Below are 11,486 nucleotides of genomic sequence, written 5' to 3'. Positions count from 1 at the left end.
TAAATTAAGTACCAGTTGAGTACTGGGGTTGATGTAATCAACTATTCCCCTCTTCCAAATTTCAGGCCTTGTGCCTATAGTAGAAAGAATTATTATTATGTAGACAGTGGATTGGTAGAATTTGGTATTCCTTCTGTCTCAAAGTTCTGAGTTTAAATTTTGCTGAGCTCAGGTTTGCTTTTCATCCTGCCAGGATCAATAAAAACAGCCATGTAAAGCAGAAATACTGATTTCAAATTTTGGAACAAGGGCAGCAGTTTAGGGGCAGGGGAAAAATCAATTACATCGACCTCAGTGTTCAGCTGGTATTTATGTTATTGACTCCCAAAAAGATGAAAGGCAAAGTCAACCTCGGTGGAATTTGAACTCAGAATGTGAAGATAGATGAAATGCCGTTAAGCATTTTGCCTGGCATGCTAACGATTCTGCCAGCTTGCTACCTTATGAGAGGTAGAAATATTAGAGCATCAAACAGGATGCCTTGCAGTATTTCTGGCTCTTTGTATTCTGTGTTCAAATCCCACTGCAGCCCAGTTGCATTGAAGATGCAGTTCATCACCAGTTTTAACATCACCACCTGGTCCTTCATGCCATTAGCAGGGTTCAAGCAGTTGCAAGCATTCATATCAGGTCCCCAGTTTAAGGATATCTCCCTTCTTATCATTCACCGAATGCAAAGGCTCTAAAAAAGCATCATATGCAGTATCCTTTTTCTTGACTCATCATCATCATTTAATGTCTATGTTCCATGCTGGCATTAGATGGACAATTTAACAGGATTTGATGAGTCTACGGACTTCATTGTGCTCCAATGTCTGTCTTGGTAGAGTTTCTATAGTTGGATGCCCCTCTTAATGATAACCACTTTGCAGCATGTACTGTATGCTTTTTTTGTGTAATGTCAGTGTTCATACTCAACAGAGTGTCAGTACCTTGAGAGAAAAGTTGGACCTAAGAAGCATCAGTTGTGGTGTGCAAGAGAGACGTTTGTGCTGGTATGGTCATGTGGCGAGAATGGATGAAGATAGTTGTATGAAAAAGTGCCACACCGTAGCGGTTGGGGGAACCTGTGGAAGAGGTAGACCCAGGAAAACCTGGGACAAGGTGGTGAAGCATGACCTTCGAACTTTAGGTCTCACTGAGGATATGACTAGAGACCGAGACCTTTGGAAGTATGCTGTGCGTGAGAAGACCCGGCAGGACAAGTGAGGCCATAACCCATGGCCTCAGTCCACTTATGCATACCTTTCCTTCTTGGGACACAAAACTCTACTTGTGAAAACCTGTTGAGGCAAGTGAAAAACAAAATCAAAATCAAAATCGATCAGCATCAATGGAAATCGTAGCTGTGATACCAGTGCCGGTGGCACATAAGAAAACCATCCGAACGTGGCCATTGCCAGCGCCGCCCCGACTGCCTCTGTGCCAGTGGGACATGAGGCCGGTGGCACGTAAAAAGCACCATCCGATCGTGGCCGTTTGCCAGCCTTGTCTGGTACGTAAAAGCACCCACTACACTCATTGAGTGTTTGGCGTTAGGAAGGGCATCCAGCCGTAGAAACATTGCCAGATTAGACTGGGCCTGGTGCAGCCTTCTGGCTTCCCAGACCCCAGTTGAACCGTCCAACCCATGCCAGCATGGAAAGCGGATGCTAAATGATGATGATGATGATAAGCAATGAGGGGTTAAAGTAGGAGAGACAGAGGCAAAACAGGTTTCTTGCTATAGTGGAGCTATATGACTACTCAGATTTGGAAGAAAGGGTAAGAATGGTTGGGTGGAGCTGGAAAGAGATAAAAACATGAGTACCAAAAACAATTAGTAACAGTATGGTACTGTGCTACCAAGTAGTCTTTGAAGTGATAACTGCTGAAGTTTAGCATAGCAGCAGTAGTTGTAGCAGTAGCAGCAGCACTTTTCCTGATATGTAAACAGTACTTTAGTGTGGGTTTCACTTGAACTTTATAGAGGGTCACCAACTGGTCAGAGCTAAGTATTTTCTGGGCCTGCAAAATACTAAAAAGATGGGTTGTGTCTTTAGGATGTAGTTTTAGTGTTCACTAGTAAAGATCAGTAGACATTGTGACACCTAGCATTTGTAGTGACTTTAATTAGATGTTTTTAATTACATGTTGTTCATAAGAGAGGGTGGAGGCATACATGATGCCTTCCTGATAAGTACTAGCCATATTACTGGAAAGTATTCAATCTACTTAAGCCTGCCCTTTACAAAAGTTAGTTTTCTGTATAGACTCAACAAAAAAAAAAATCAATTAGTAAATGAATGAATAAAAACAGGATGATGTAATAAATTTTCAGTGAAATCAGCAGTTTTGCTACTTCAAAACAAAATCCCCTACCAACAAAATGCCTAAAATAAAAGTTATTAAAGAAAGTTTGAATTCTTAACGTTTACTGGCTTCAATAACAAAAAAGAAAAAAAATTATATTTTCCCACAAATTACCTCCACATGATGTTCACTCAAGCTTTTCATCATGACCTATATATTTTTTTTTCTATTTAGTCCTTCTCAGTCTTAACTTCTAATTAACAAGTATCTTACCAAAGACAGCCTATGACTGGACTGCTTCAAAGTACATTGCATGCACCAAATACTCCAGTGATACTTTTGTCAGAAGTTTATCTCATGCATCAGAGGTTTTAGTTTTTACAAACACCATGCCTCATACCTCATATCTTGTTTACCTATCTTAACATTCTATAGCCACCCTCAAGTCTCTCTCTCTCTCTCTCATTTACCATCTCTCTCTATATATCCAGCTATCTAACAATTTAGCTATCTCTTTCTCTATACTGATATATATATGATATTCTTTTACTTGTTTCGGTCATTTGACTGTGGCCACGCTGGAGCACTGCCTTTAGTCAAACAAATCAACCCCAGGACTTATTCTCTGTAAGCCTAGTACTTATTCTATCGGTCTCTTTTACTGAACTGCTAAGTTATGGGGATGTGAACACACCAACATCGGTTGTCAAGCAATGGTGGGGGAACAAACACAGACACACATATATATATGATGGGCTTCTTTCAGTTTCCGTCTAGCAAATCCCATTACAAGGCTTTGGTCGGACTGAGGCTATAGAAGAAGACACTTGCCCAAGGTTCCACGCAGTGGGACTGAACCCAGAGCCATGTGGTTGGTAGGCAAGCTACTTACCACACAGCCACTCCTGCACCTTTATATCTTTATCTTTTATCGTTTACTTGTTTCAGTCTGTGGTCATATTCAGTACCACCTTAAAGGAATTTCAGTCGACTGTATTGATCTGTTGTTATCTTTTGCTGAACTGCTAAGTTACAAGGATATAAACACACCAGCACCAGTTCTCAAGTAATGATGGTCGGGGGACAAACTTCGACACAAAGACATACACACACATAGATACATGTATATACAAATATATGATGGGGTTCTTTTAGCTTCTATCTACCAAATTCACTCACAAGGCTTTACACATAGATACATGTATATACAAATATATGATGGGGTTCTTTTAGCTTCTATCTACCAAATTCACTCACAAGGCTTTGGTTGTCCCAAGGCTATAATAGAAGACACTTGCCCAAGGTGCAATGCAGTGGAACTGAACCCTGAACCATGTGGTTGGGAAGCAAGCTTCTTACCACATGGTCATGCCTGTGCCTCTCATATCTGCCGGGGGCTTCCATGGCGTACATGGAGGCTACGGTTATGGTTCCCGCATTGAGGAGGGAACTAGGCTGCTGGAGTTCTGCGATGCAAATAGTCTTATGGTTTGCAACACTAACTTCAGAAAATCTACAAGCCACCTGGTCACCTACCGATCGGGCCGACATACTAGCCAAATCGACTACATCCTTGCCAGAAAAAGGGAAAGATGGCTGCTTATAAATGCCAAAACCTTCCCAGGCGAAGAATGTACCCCACAACATAGACTGGTAGTTAGTGACTTTAGGATCAGAACTAAGAGGACAACTAGAAGACGACCAACATGGAGAAGAAGGGTCTGGAAGCTTAAAAATCCTGCGAATGGACAGAGATTTAGAGACATATTACTTGAAGCCTTTGACGAAATAGAAGGAGGTATAGCTTAACATGGGGTAGAAGACAACTGGAGGTCTCTAAGGGACAACCTGCTGAGAGCCACTGACCAGATCTGTGGTTGGTGCAAAGGCCCCTCAAGACCCAAAATAACGTGGTGGTGGAACAATATTGTTGACAGGGCTATTAGACAAAAGAAACAGGCTTGGAAGGACTGAAAGAACGGTGGTAGCAGAGAAGTGTATCAGACTGCCAGAAGAGAAGCTAGGAGGCAGGTGTATTTAGCCAGAGGGGAAGCAGATAAGAAAAAATTTGCCAATGTTCTGCACCGTGAGGATGAAAGACTTGAGGTATTTCATGTTTCAAGACAGTGTGTGAGAGAGAATCGTGACGTGGTAGGAGAGAAATGTGTTCGCAAGGATAATGGTTCACTTGCGCTAAATGAGGATGCAAAGAGAGAGGTTTGGAGACGCCACTATGAAAGGTTGCTGAATAAAGAAAATGAATGGGATAAAGAGAGTCTGCCGAATGTCGACCCAACAGAGGGACCAGCAATCCGAGTTGACAGTTCCTTAGTAAAGGCAATTACAAGCATAAAGACAGGGAAAGCCCCAGGCCCATCAGGAATTACTGCAGAGATGCTAAAAATATCTGGTAGTATCGGCTATAGCCTAGTCACCCGTATAGTTAACCAGGTGATACACGAAGGAGTCATACCCAATGACTGGTGTAGCAGCATAATAGTCAACTGCTACAAAAGTAAAGGTGACTCCCTAGATACAAATAACTACAGGGGTATCAAGCTGCTGGATAAAGTAATGAAGGTTACGGAGAGGGTTATAGCCCAACTAATTAGAGAGAGAGTTAGCTTAGATGAGATGCAGTTTGGGTTCGTGCCAGGGAAAAGTATTACTGATGCTATATTCCTGGTAAGACAGCTGCAGGAGAAATACCTAGCCAAAGATAAGCCCCTGTACCTGGCTTTTGTTGACATGGAGAAAGCCTTCGACAGGGTCCCTCGATCCCTTATCTGGTGGTCAATGAGGAAACTAGGGATAGATGAATGGTTAGTGAGAGCTGTGCGAGCCATGTACAGAGATGCTGCTAGTAAGGTGAGGGTTGGCAACAAGTACAGTGAAGAATTTCGGGTAGAGGTTGGGGTCCACCAAGGTTCAGTCCACAGTCCCTCCTATTTATCATAGTCCTCCAGGCAATAACGGAGGAATTCAAGACAGGATGCCCCTGGGAGCTCCTCTATGCTGATGACCTTGCTCTAATTGCGGAGTCACTATCAGAACTGGAGAAGTTTCAGGTTTGGAAGCAAGGATTAGAATCGAAGGGCCTTGGAGTCAACCTAGCCAAAACCAAAGTCCGAATAAGTAGGAAGGTAGACAAGTCACAAACACCCTCAGGTAGATGGCCCTGCTCGATCTGTAGAAAAGGTGTAGGTAGAAACTCTATAAGATGCACCAAGTGTAAGCTATGGACACATAAGAGGTGCAGCAATGTCAAAGGAAGGCTAACTAGGAAAATAGTTTTTGTTTGTGGCAAATGCTCAGGAGCAATAAACACTGAAAATGTGCAGAGACCAACTTCCACCACATTCCAGGGAGAAAAACTAGAAGTAGTTAATAGCTTCCGTTACCTAGGTGACCAAGTCAGTAGTGGGGGTGGGAGTGCTGAAAGTGTAACTGCTAGAGTAAGAATAGCCTGGGCAAAGTTTAGAGAGCTCTTACCCCTGCTGGTGACAAAAGGCCTCTCGCTCAGAGTAATAGGCAGACTGTATGATGCATGTCTACGAACAGCCATGCTACATGGTAGTGAAACATGGGCTGTGACTGCTGAGGATATGCGTAAGCTCGCAAGAAATGAAGCCAGTATGCTCCGATGGATGTGTAATGTCAGTGTTCATACTCAACAGAGTGTAAGTACCTTGAGAGAAAAGTTGGACCTAAGAAGCATCAGTTGTGGTGTGCAAGAGAGACGTTTGCGCTGGTATGGTCATGTGACGAGAATGGCTGAAGATAATTGTGTGCAAAAGTGCCACACCCTAGTGGTTGAGGGAACCTGTGGAAGAGGTAGACCCAGGAAAACCTGGGACGAGGTGGTGAAGCACGACCTTTGAACTTTAGGTCTCACCAAGGAAATGACTAGAGACCGAGACCTATGGAAGTATGCTGTGCGTGAGAAGACCCGGCAGGACTAGTGAGACCATAACCCGTGGCCTCTACCTGGGATGTAGCCAGTCAACTTATGCATACCTTTCCTTCTTGGGACACAAAACTCCACTTGTGAAGACCTGTTGAGGCAAGTGGAAATCAAATCAAATCAAATCAGATATCAGAAATCAGAACCAAAATCGAAGTTGATCAACATCAATGGAAATTGCAGCTGTGATACCAGTACCGGTGACATGTAAGCGAACCATCCGATCGTGGCCATTGCCAGCGCCGCCCCGACTGGCCTCCATGCTGGTGGCATGTAAAAAGCATCATCCGATAGTGGCTGTTGCCAGCCTCGCCTGGCCCCCTTGCCGGTGGCACGTAAAAAGCACCATCTGTCCGTGGCCGTTTGCCAGCCCCGTCTGGCACCTGTGCGGGTGGCACGTAAAAAGCACCCACTACACTCACGGAGTGGTTGGCGTTAGGAAGGGCATCCAGCCGTAGAAACACTGCCAGATCAGACTGGGCCTGGTGCAGCCTTCTGGCTTCCCAGACCCCAGTTGAACCGTCCAACCCATGTAGCATGGAAAGCGGACGCTAAATGATGATGATGATGATGATACCCTATTCACTATAGGCATAGGAGTGGCTGTGTGGTAAGTAGCTTGCTTACGAACCACATGGTTCCAGGTTCAGTCCCACTGTGTGGCACCCTGGACAAGTGTTTTCTACTATAGCCTCAGGCCAACCAAAGCCTTGTGAGTGGATTTGGTAGATGGAACCTGAAAGAAGCCTGTATACGTTTGTGTGTCTGTGTTTGTCCCCCCAACATTGCTTGACAACTGATGTTGGTGTGTTTACGTCCCCATAACTTAGCGATTCGGCAAAAGGGACCGATAGAATAAGTACTAGGCTTACAAAGAATAAGTCCTGGGGTTGATTTGCTCAACTAGAGGTGGTGCTCCAGCATAGCCACAGTCAAATGACTGAAACAAGTAAAAGAGTATATATATATGTACATATATATATATATATATATATATATATGTGCAGAGACCAACTTCTACCACGTTCCAAGGAGACAAACTAGAAGTAGTTGATAGCTTCCGCTACCTAGGAGACCAAGTCAGTAGCGGGGGTGGGTGTGCTGAAAGTGTAACTGCTAGAGTAAGAATAGCCTGGGCAAAGTTTAGAGAGCTCTTACCCCTGCTGGTGACAAAAGGCCTCTCGCTAAGAGTAAAAGGCAGACTATATGATGCGTGTGTACGTACAGCCATGCTACATGGTAGTGAAACATGGGCCGTGACTGCTGAGGATATGCGTAAGCTCACAAGAAATGAAGCCAGTATGCTCCGATGGATGTGTAATGTCAGTGTTCATAATCGTCAGAGTGTAAGTACTTTGAGAGAAAAGTTGAACCTAAGAAGTGTCAGTTGTAGTGTGCAAGAGAGACGGCTGCGCTGGTATGGTCATGTGACGAGAATGGCTGAAGATAGTTGTGTGCAAAAGTGCTACACCCTAGCAGTTGAGGGAACCTGTGGAAGAGGTAGACCCAGGAAAACCTGGGACGAGGTGGTGAAGCACGACCTTCGAACTTTAGGTCTCACCAAGGAAATGACTAAAGACCGAGTCCTATGGAAGTGTGCTGTGCATGAGAGGACCCGGCAGGACTAGTCAGGCCATATCCCGTGGCCCCTACCTGGGACGTAGTCGATCCACCTGTGCATACCTTCCTTCTTGTGACACTTGTGAAGACCTGCTGAGGCAAGTGAAAATCAATCAAAACAAATCAAAATTGATGAACATCAATGGAATTTGTATCCTTGTGGTACCAGTGCCTGTGGCACACAAGAAAACCATCCGAACGTGGCTGTAGCCAGTACCGCATCGACTGGCCTCCGTGCTGTGGGAACATGACAAACACCATCCGATCGTGGCCGTTCGCCAGCCTCATATGGCACCTGTGTCGGTGGCACATAAAATCACCATCCGAAGACCCGGCAAGACTAGTCAGGTCATAACCCGTGGCCCTTCCCTGGGACGTAGTCAGTCCACCTGTACATACCTTCCTTCTTGTGACACTTGTGAAGACCTGTTGAGGCAAGTGAAAATCAAAACAAATCAAAATAGATGAACATCAATGGAATTTGTATCTTTGTGGTACCAGTGCCGGTGGCACACAAGAATCCATCCGAACGTGGCCGTAGTGAGTACCGCATCACTGGCCATCGTGCTGTGGGCACATAACAAACACCATCCGATCGTGGCCGTTCGCCAGCCTCATCTAGCACCTGTGTCGCTGGCACATAAAAACACCATCCGAAGACCCGGCAAGACTAGTTAGCCATAACCCATGGCCCCTACCTGGGACGTAGTCAGTCCACCTGTGCATACCTTCCTCCTTGTGATACTTGTGAAGGCCTGTTGAGGCAAGTGAAAATCAAAATCAAATCAAAACAAATCAAAATAGATGAACATCAATGGAATTTGTATCTTTGTGGTACCAGTGCCGGTGGCACACAAGAAAACCATCCGAACGTGGCCGTAGCCAGTTCCGCATCGACCGGCCTCCGTGCTGTGGGCACGTAACAAACACCATCTGATCATGGCCGTTCGCCATCCTCATCTGGCACCTGTGTCGGTGGCACATAAAAACACATTCCGAAGACCCGGCAAGACTAGTCAGTCCACCTGTGCATACCTTCCTCTTGTGACACTTGTGAAGACCTGTTGAGGCAAGTGAAAATCAAATCAAATCAAAATAGATGAACATCAATGGAATTTGTATCTTTGTGGTACCAGTGCCTGTGGCACACAAGAAATCCATCCGAACGTGGCCGTAGTCAGTACCGCATCGACTGCCATCGTGCTGTGGGCACATAACAAACACCATCCGATCGTGGCCGTTCGCCAGCCTCATCTAGCACCTGTGTCGGTGGCACATAAAAACACCATCCGAAGATCTGGCAAGACTAGTCAGGCCATATCCCATGGCCCCTACCTGGGACGTAGTCAGTCCACCTGTGCATACCTTCCTCCTTGTGATACTTGTGAAGGCCTGTTGAGGCAAGTGAAAATCAAAATCAAAATCAAATCAAAACAAATCAAATCAAATCAAAACAAATCAAAATAGATGAACATTAATGGAATTTGTATCTTTGTGGTACCAGTGCCGGTGGCACACAAGAAAACCATCCGAACGTGGCCGTAGCCAGTACCGCATCGACTGGCCTCCGTGCTGTGGGCACGTAACAAACACCATCCGATCGTGGCCGTTCGCCAGCCTCATCTGGCACCTATGTCGGTGGCACATAAAAACACCATCCGAAGACCTGGCAAGACTAGTCAGGCCATAACCCGTGGCCCTTACCTGGGACGTAGTCAGTCCACCTGTGCTTACCTTCCTTCTTGTGACACTTGTGAAGACCTGTTGAGGCAAGTGAAAATCAAAACAAATCAAAATAGATGAACATCAATGGAATTTGTATCTTTGTGGTACCAGTGCCGGTGGCACGTGGCACACAAGAAAACCATCCGAACGTGGCCGTAGCCAGTACTGCATCGACTGGCCTCCGTGCTGTGGGCACGTAACAAACACCATCCGATCGTGGCCGTTTGCCAGCCTCATCTGGCACCTGTGTCGGTGGCACATAAAAACACCATCCGATAATGGCCGTCTGCCAGCCTTGTCTGGCACCTGTGTCGGTGGCACATAAAAAAACACCATCCAAGTGTGGCCGTTTGCCAGCCTCGTCTGGCACCTGTGTCAGTGGCACATAAAATCACCCACTACACTCTCGGAGTGGTTGGCGTTAGGAAGGGCATCCAGCTGTAGAAACACTGCCAGATCTGACTGGACTGGTGCAGCTTTCGGGCTCCCCAGACCCCAGTTGAACCGTCCAACCCATGCTAGCCTGGAAAGCGGACGTTAAATGATGATGATGATGATGATGATGATATATATATATATATATATATATGTATATATGTGTGCGTGTGTATTTATATATATATGTATAGATATATATATCTATATGTGTTCGTGTTGTTTCGTTTCGTTTCTTTCCTTTCTCCCAGTATGCTTTTATATATATATATATATATATAGCAAAAATTTAGATTCAGATGAATTAGGTACTTAAGTTCAGGTACCAGAATTTAGTACGTTATTATCCATACAGTTTTAAAATACGGTGATTAAAATCAAAATAAGCAACAGGATATCCAAAGGTAATGCAATGCGATCGTTTCACGCAACTCCATTTAATTGAACAATGCAACCATTACATCAATTTAAATGCAGACCAATCCTCAGCTGAATAAATACATAGAATTAAATTAAATTAAAACAGATGGACACAGTATAATTTTACCTAAAACCTCCAAGAAGGTAAGGAGATAGACAAAGAACATGCTGTTTTCACTTCAGCTTAGAAGCTACTAAGGTATCAGGAAGGAAGACTTGTTAGAGATCTAGCTTGTCACTGTCTTTTGGGGTTGGTTTTAATTTATAGTCTTGTTTATCAAATCTTCATATATCAAAATCCAAGGCCAAGGAATAAGGAGCAGTGTCAGTTAGGAAAGGGGCTGTTTTCTGTAACTCTTGGATGTCTGTCATTTTTGCACATTCTATTCCATTTTTGATTAGACTGGTTGGGTATTTTCTATCTAGTAATGTGTTTTTAAATTCTTGGAGTCGCTTTTCTTAGGTTTTGATGCAATTGTGCAAATTCTTCTCGATAAGTTGAATGGTTCTTATTTTAGTATGTTTTAGGCGGCAAGATGTCAAATCAGTAATGATGATAAATTAATTCCTGACTCATTAGTCAATCAAAGTACTTGGTAAACAATCTTCTCAAATTTGTCCCCATTAATTTTTCTTAAAGGAATTTAAGAAACAAATGCTTTCTCCAAGTTAACCCCTTTGTTGCTCTCCAATATTGTTTGCATTCATTACAGATATTCTGGAACTTACCAACATTTCTATGTTTAGTTTTTGATGTCACAATATAGGTGCAGGAATGGTTGTATGGTAAGTAGCTTGCTTACCAACCACATGGTTCCAGGTTCATTCCCACTGTGTGGCACCTTGGGCAACTGTCTACTATAGTCTCGGGCTGACCAAAGCCTTGTGAGTGGATTTGGTAGACGGAAACTGAAAGAAGCCCGTCGTATATATGTATATATATATGTGTGTGTATATGTTTGTCTGTGTTTGGCCCCCAACAACACTTGACAACCTATGGTGGTGTGTTTACGTCCCCGTAACGTAGCAG

General features: G+C 44.2%; 1 long non-coding RNA gene across 1 annotated transcript; it reads right to left on the bottom strand.

Moving 5' to 3' along the window:
• Positions 1-1,668: 1,668 nt before the first annotated feature.
• Positions 1,669-11,218, bottom strand: LOC118765663. The gene is made up of 2 exons (XR_005001531.1): positions 11,186-11,218; positions 1,669-2,017 (listed from the first exon to the last, which is right to left on the bottom strand). It is a non-coding gene; the product is annotated as an uncharacterized LOC118765663 (long non-coding RNA).
• Positions 11,219-11,486: the final 268 nt, after the last annotated feature.

Source organism: Octopus sinensis, linkage group LG12 (assembly GCF_006345805.1).
Source record: "Octopus sinensis linkage group LG12, ASM634580v1, whole genome shotgun sequence".
NCBI lineage: Eukaryota > Metazoa > Mollusca > Cephalopoda > Octopoda > Octopodidae > Octopus > Octopus sinensis.
Note: the sequence above shows the minus strand (reverse complement) of the source record. Positions and strands in the feature narration are given on the sequence as shown.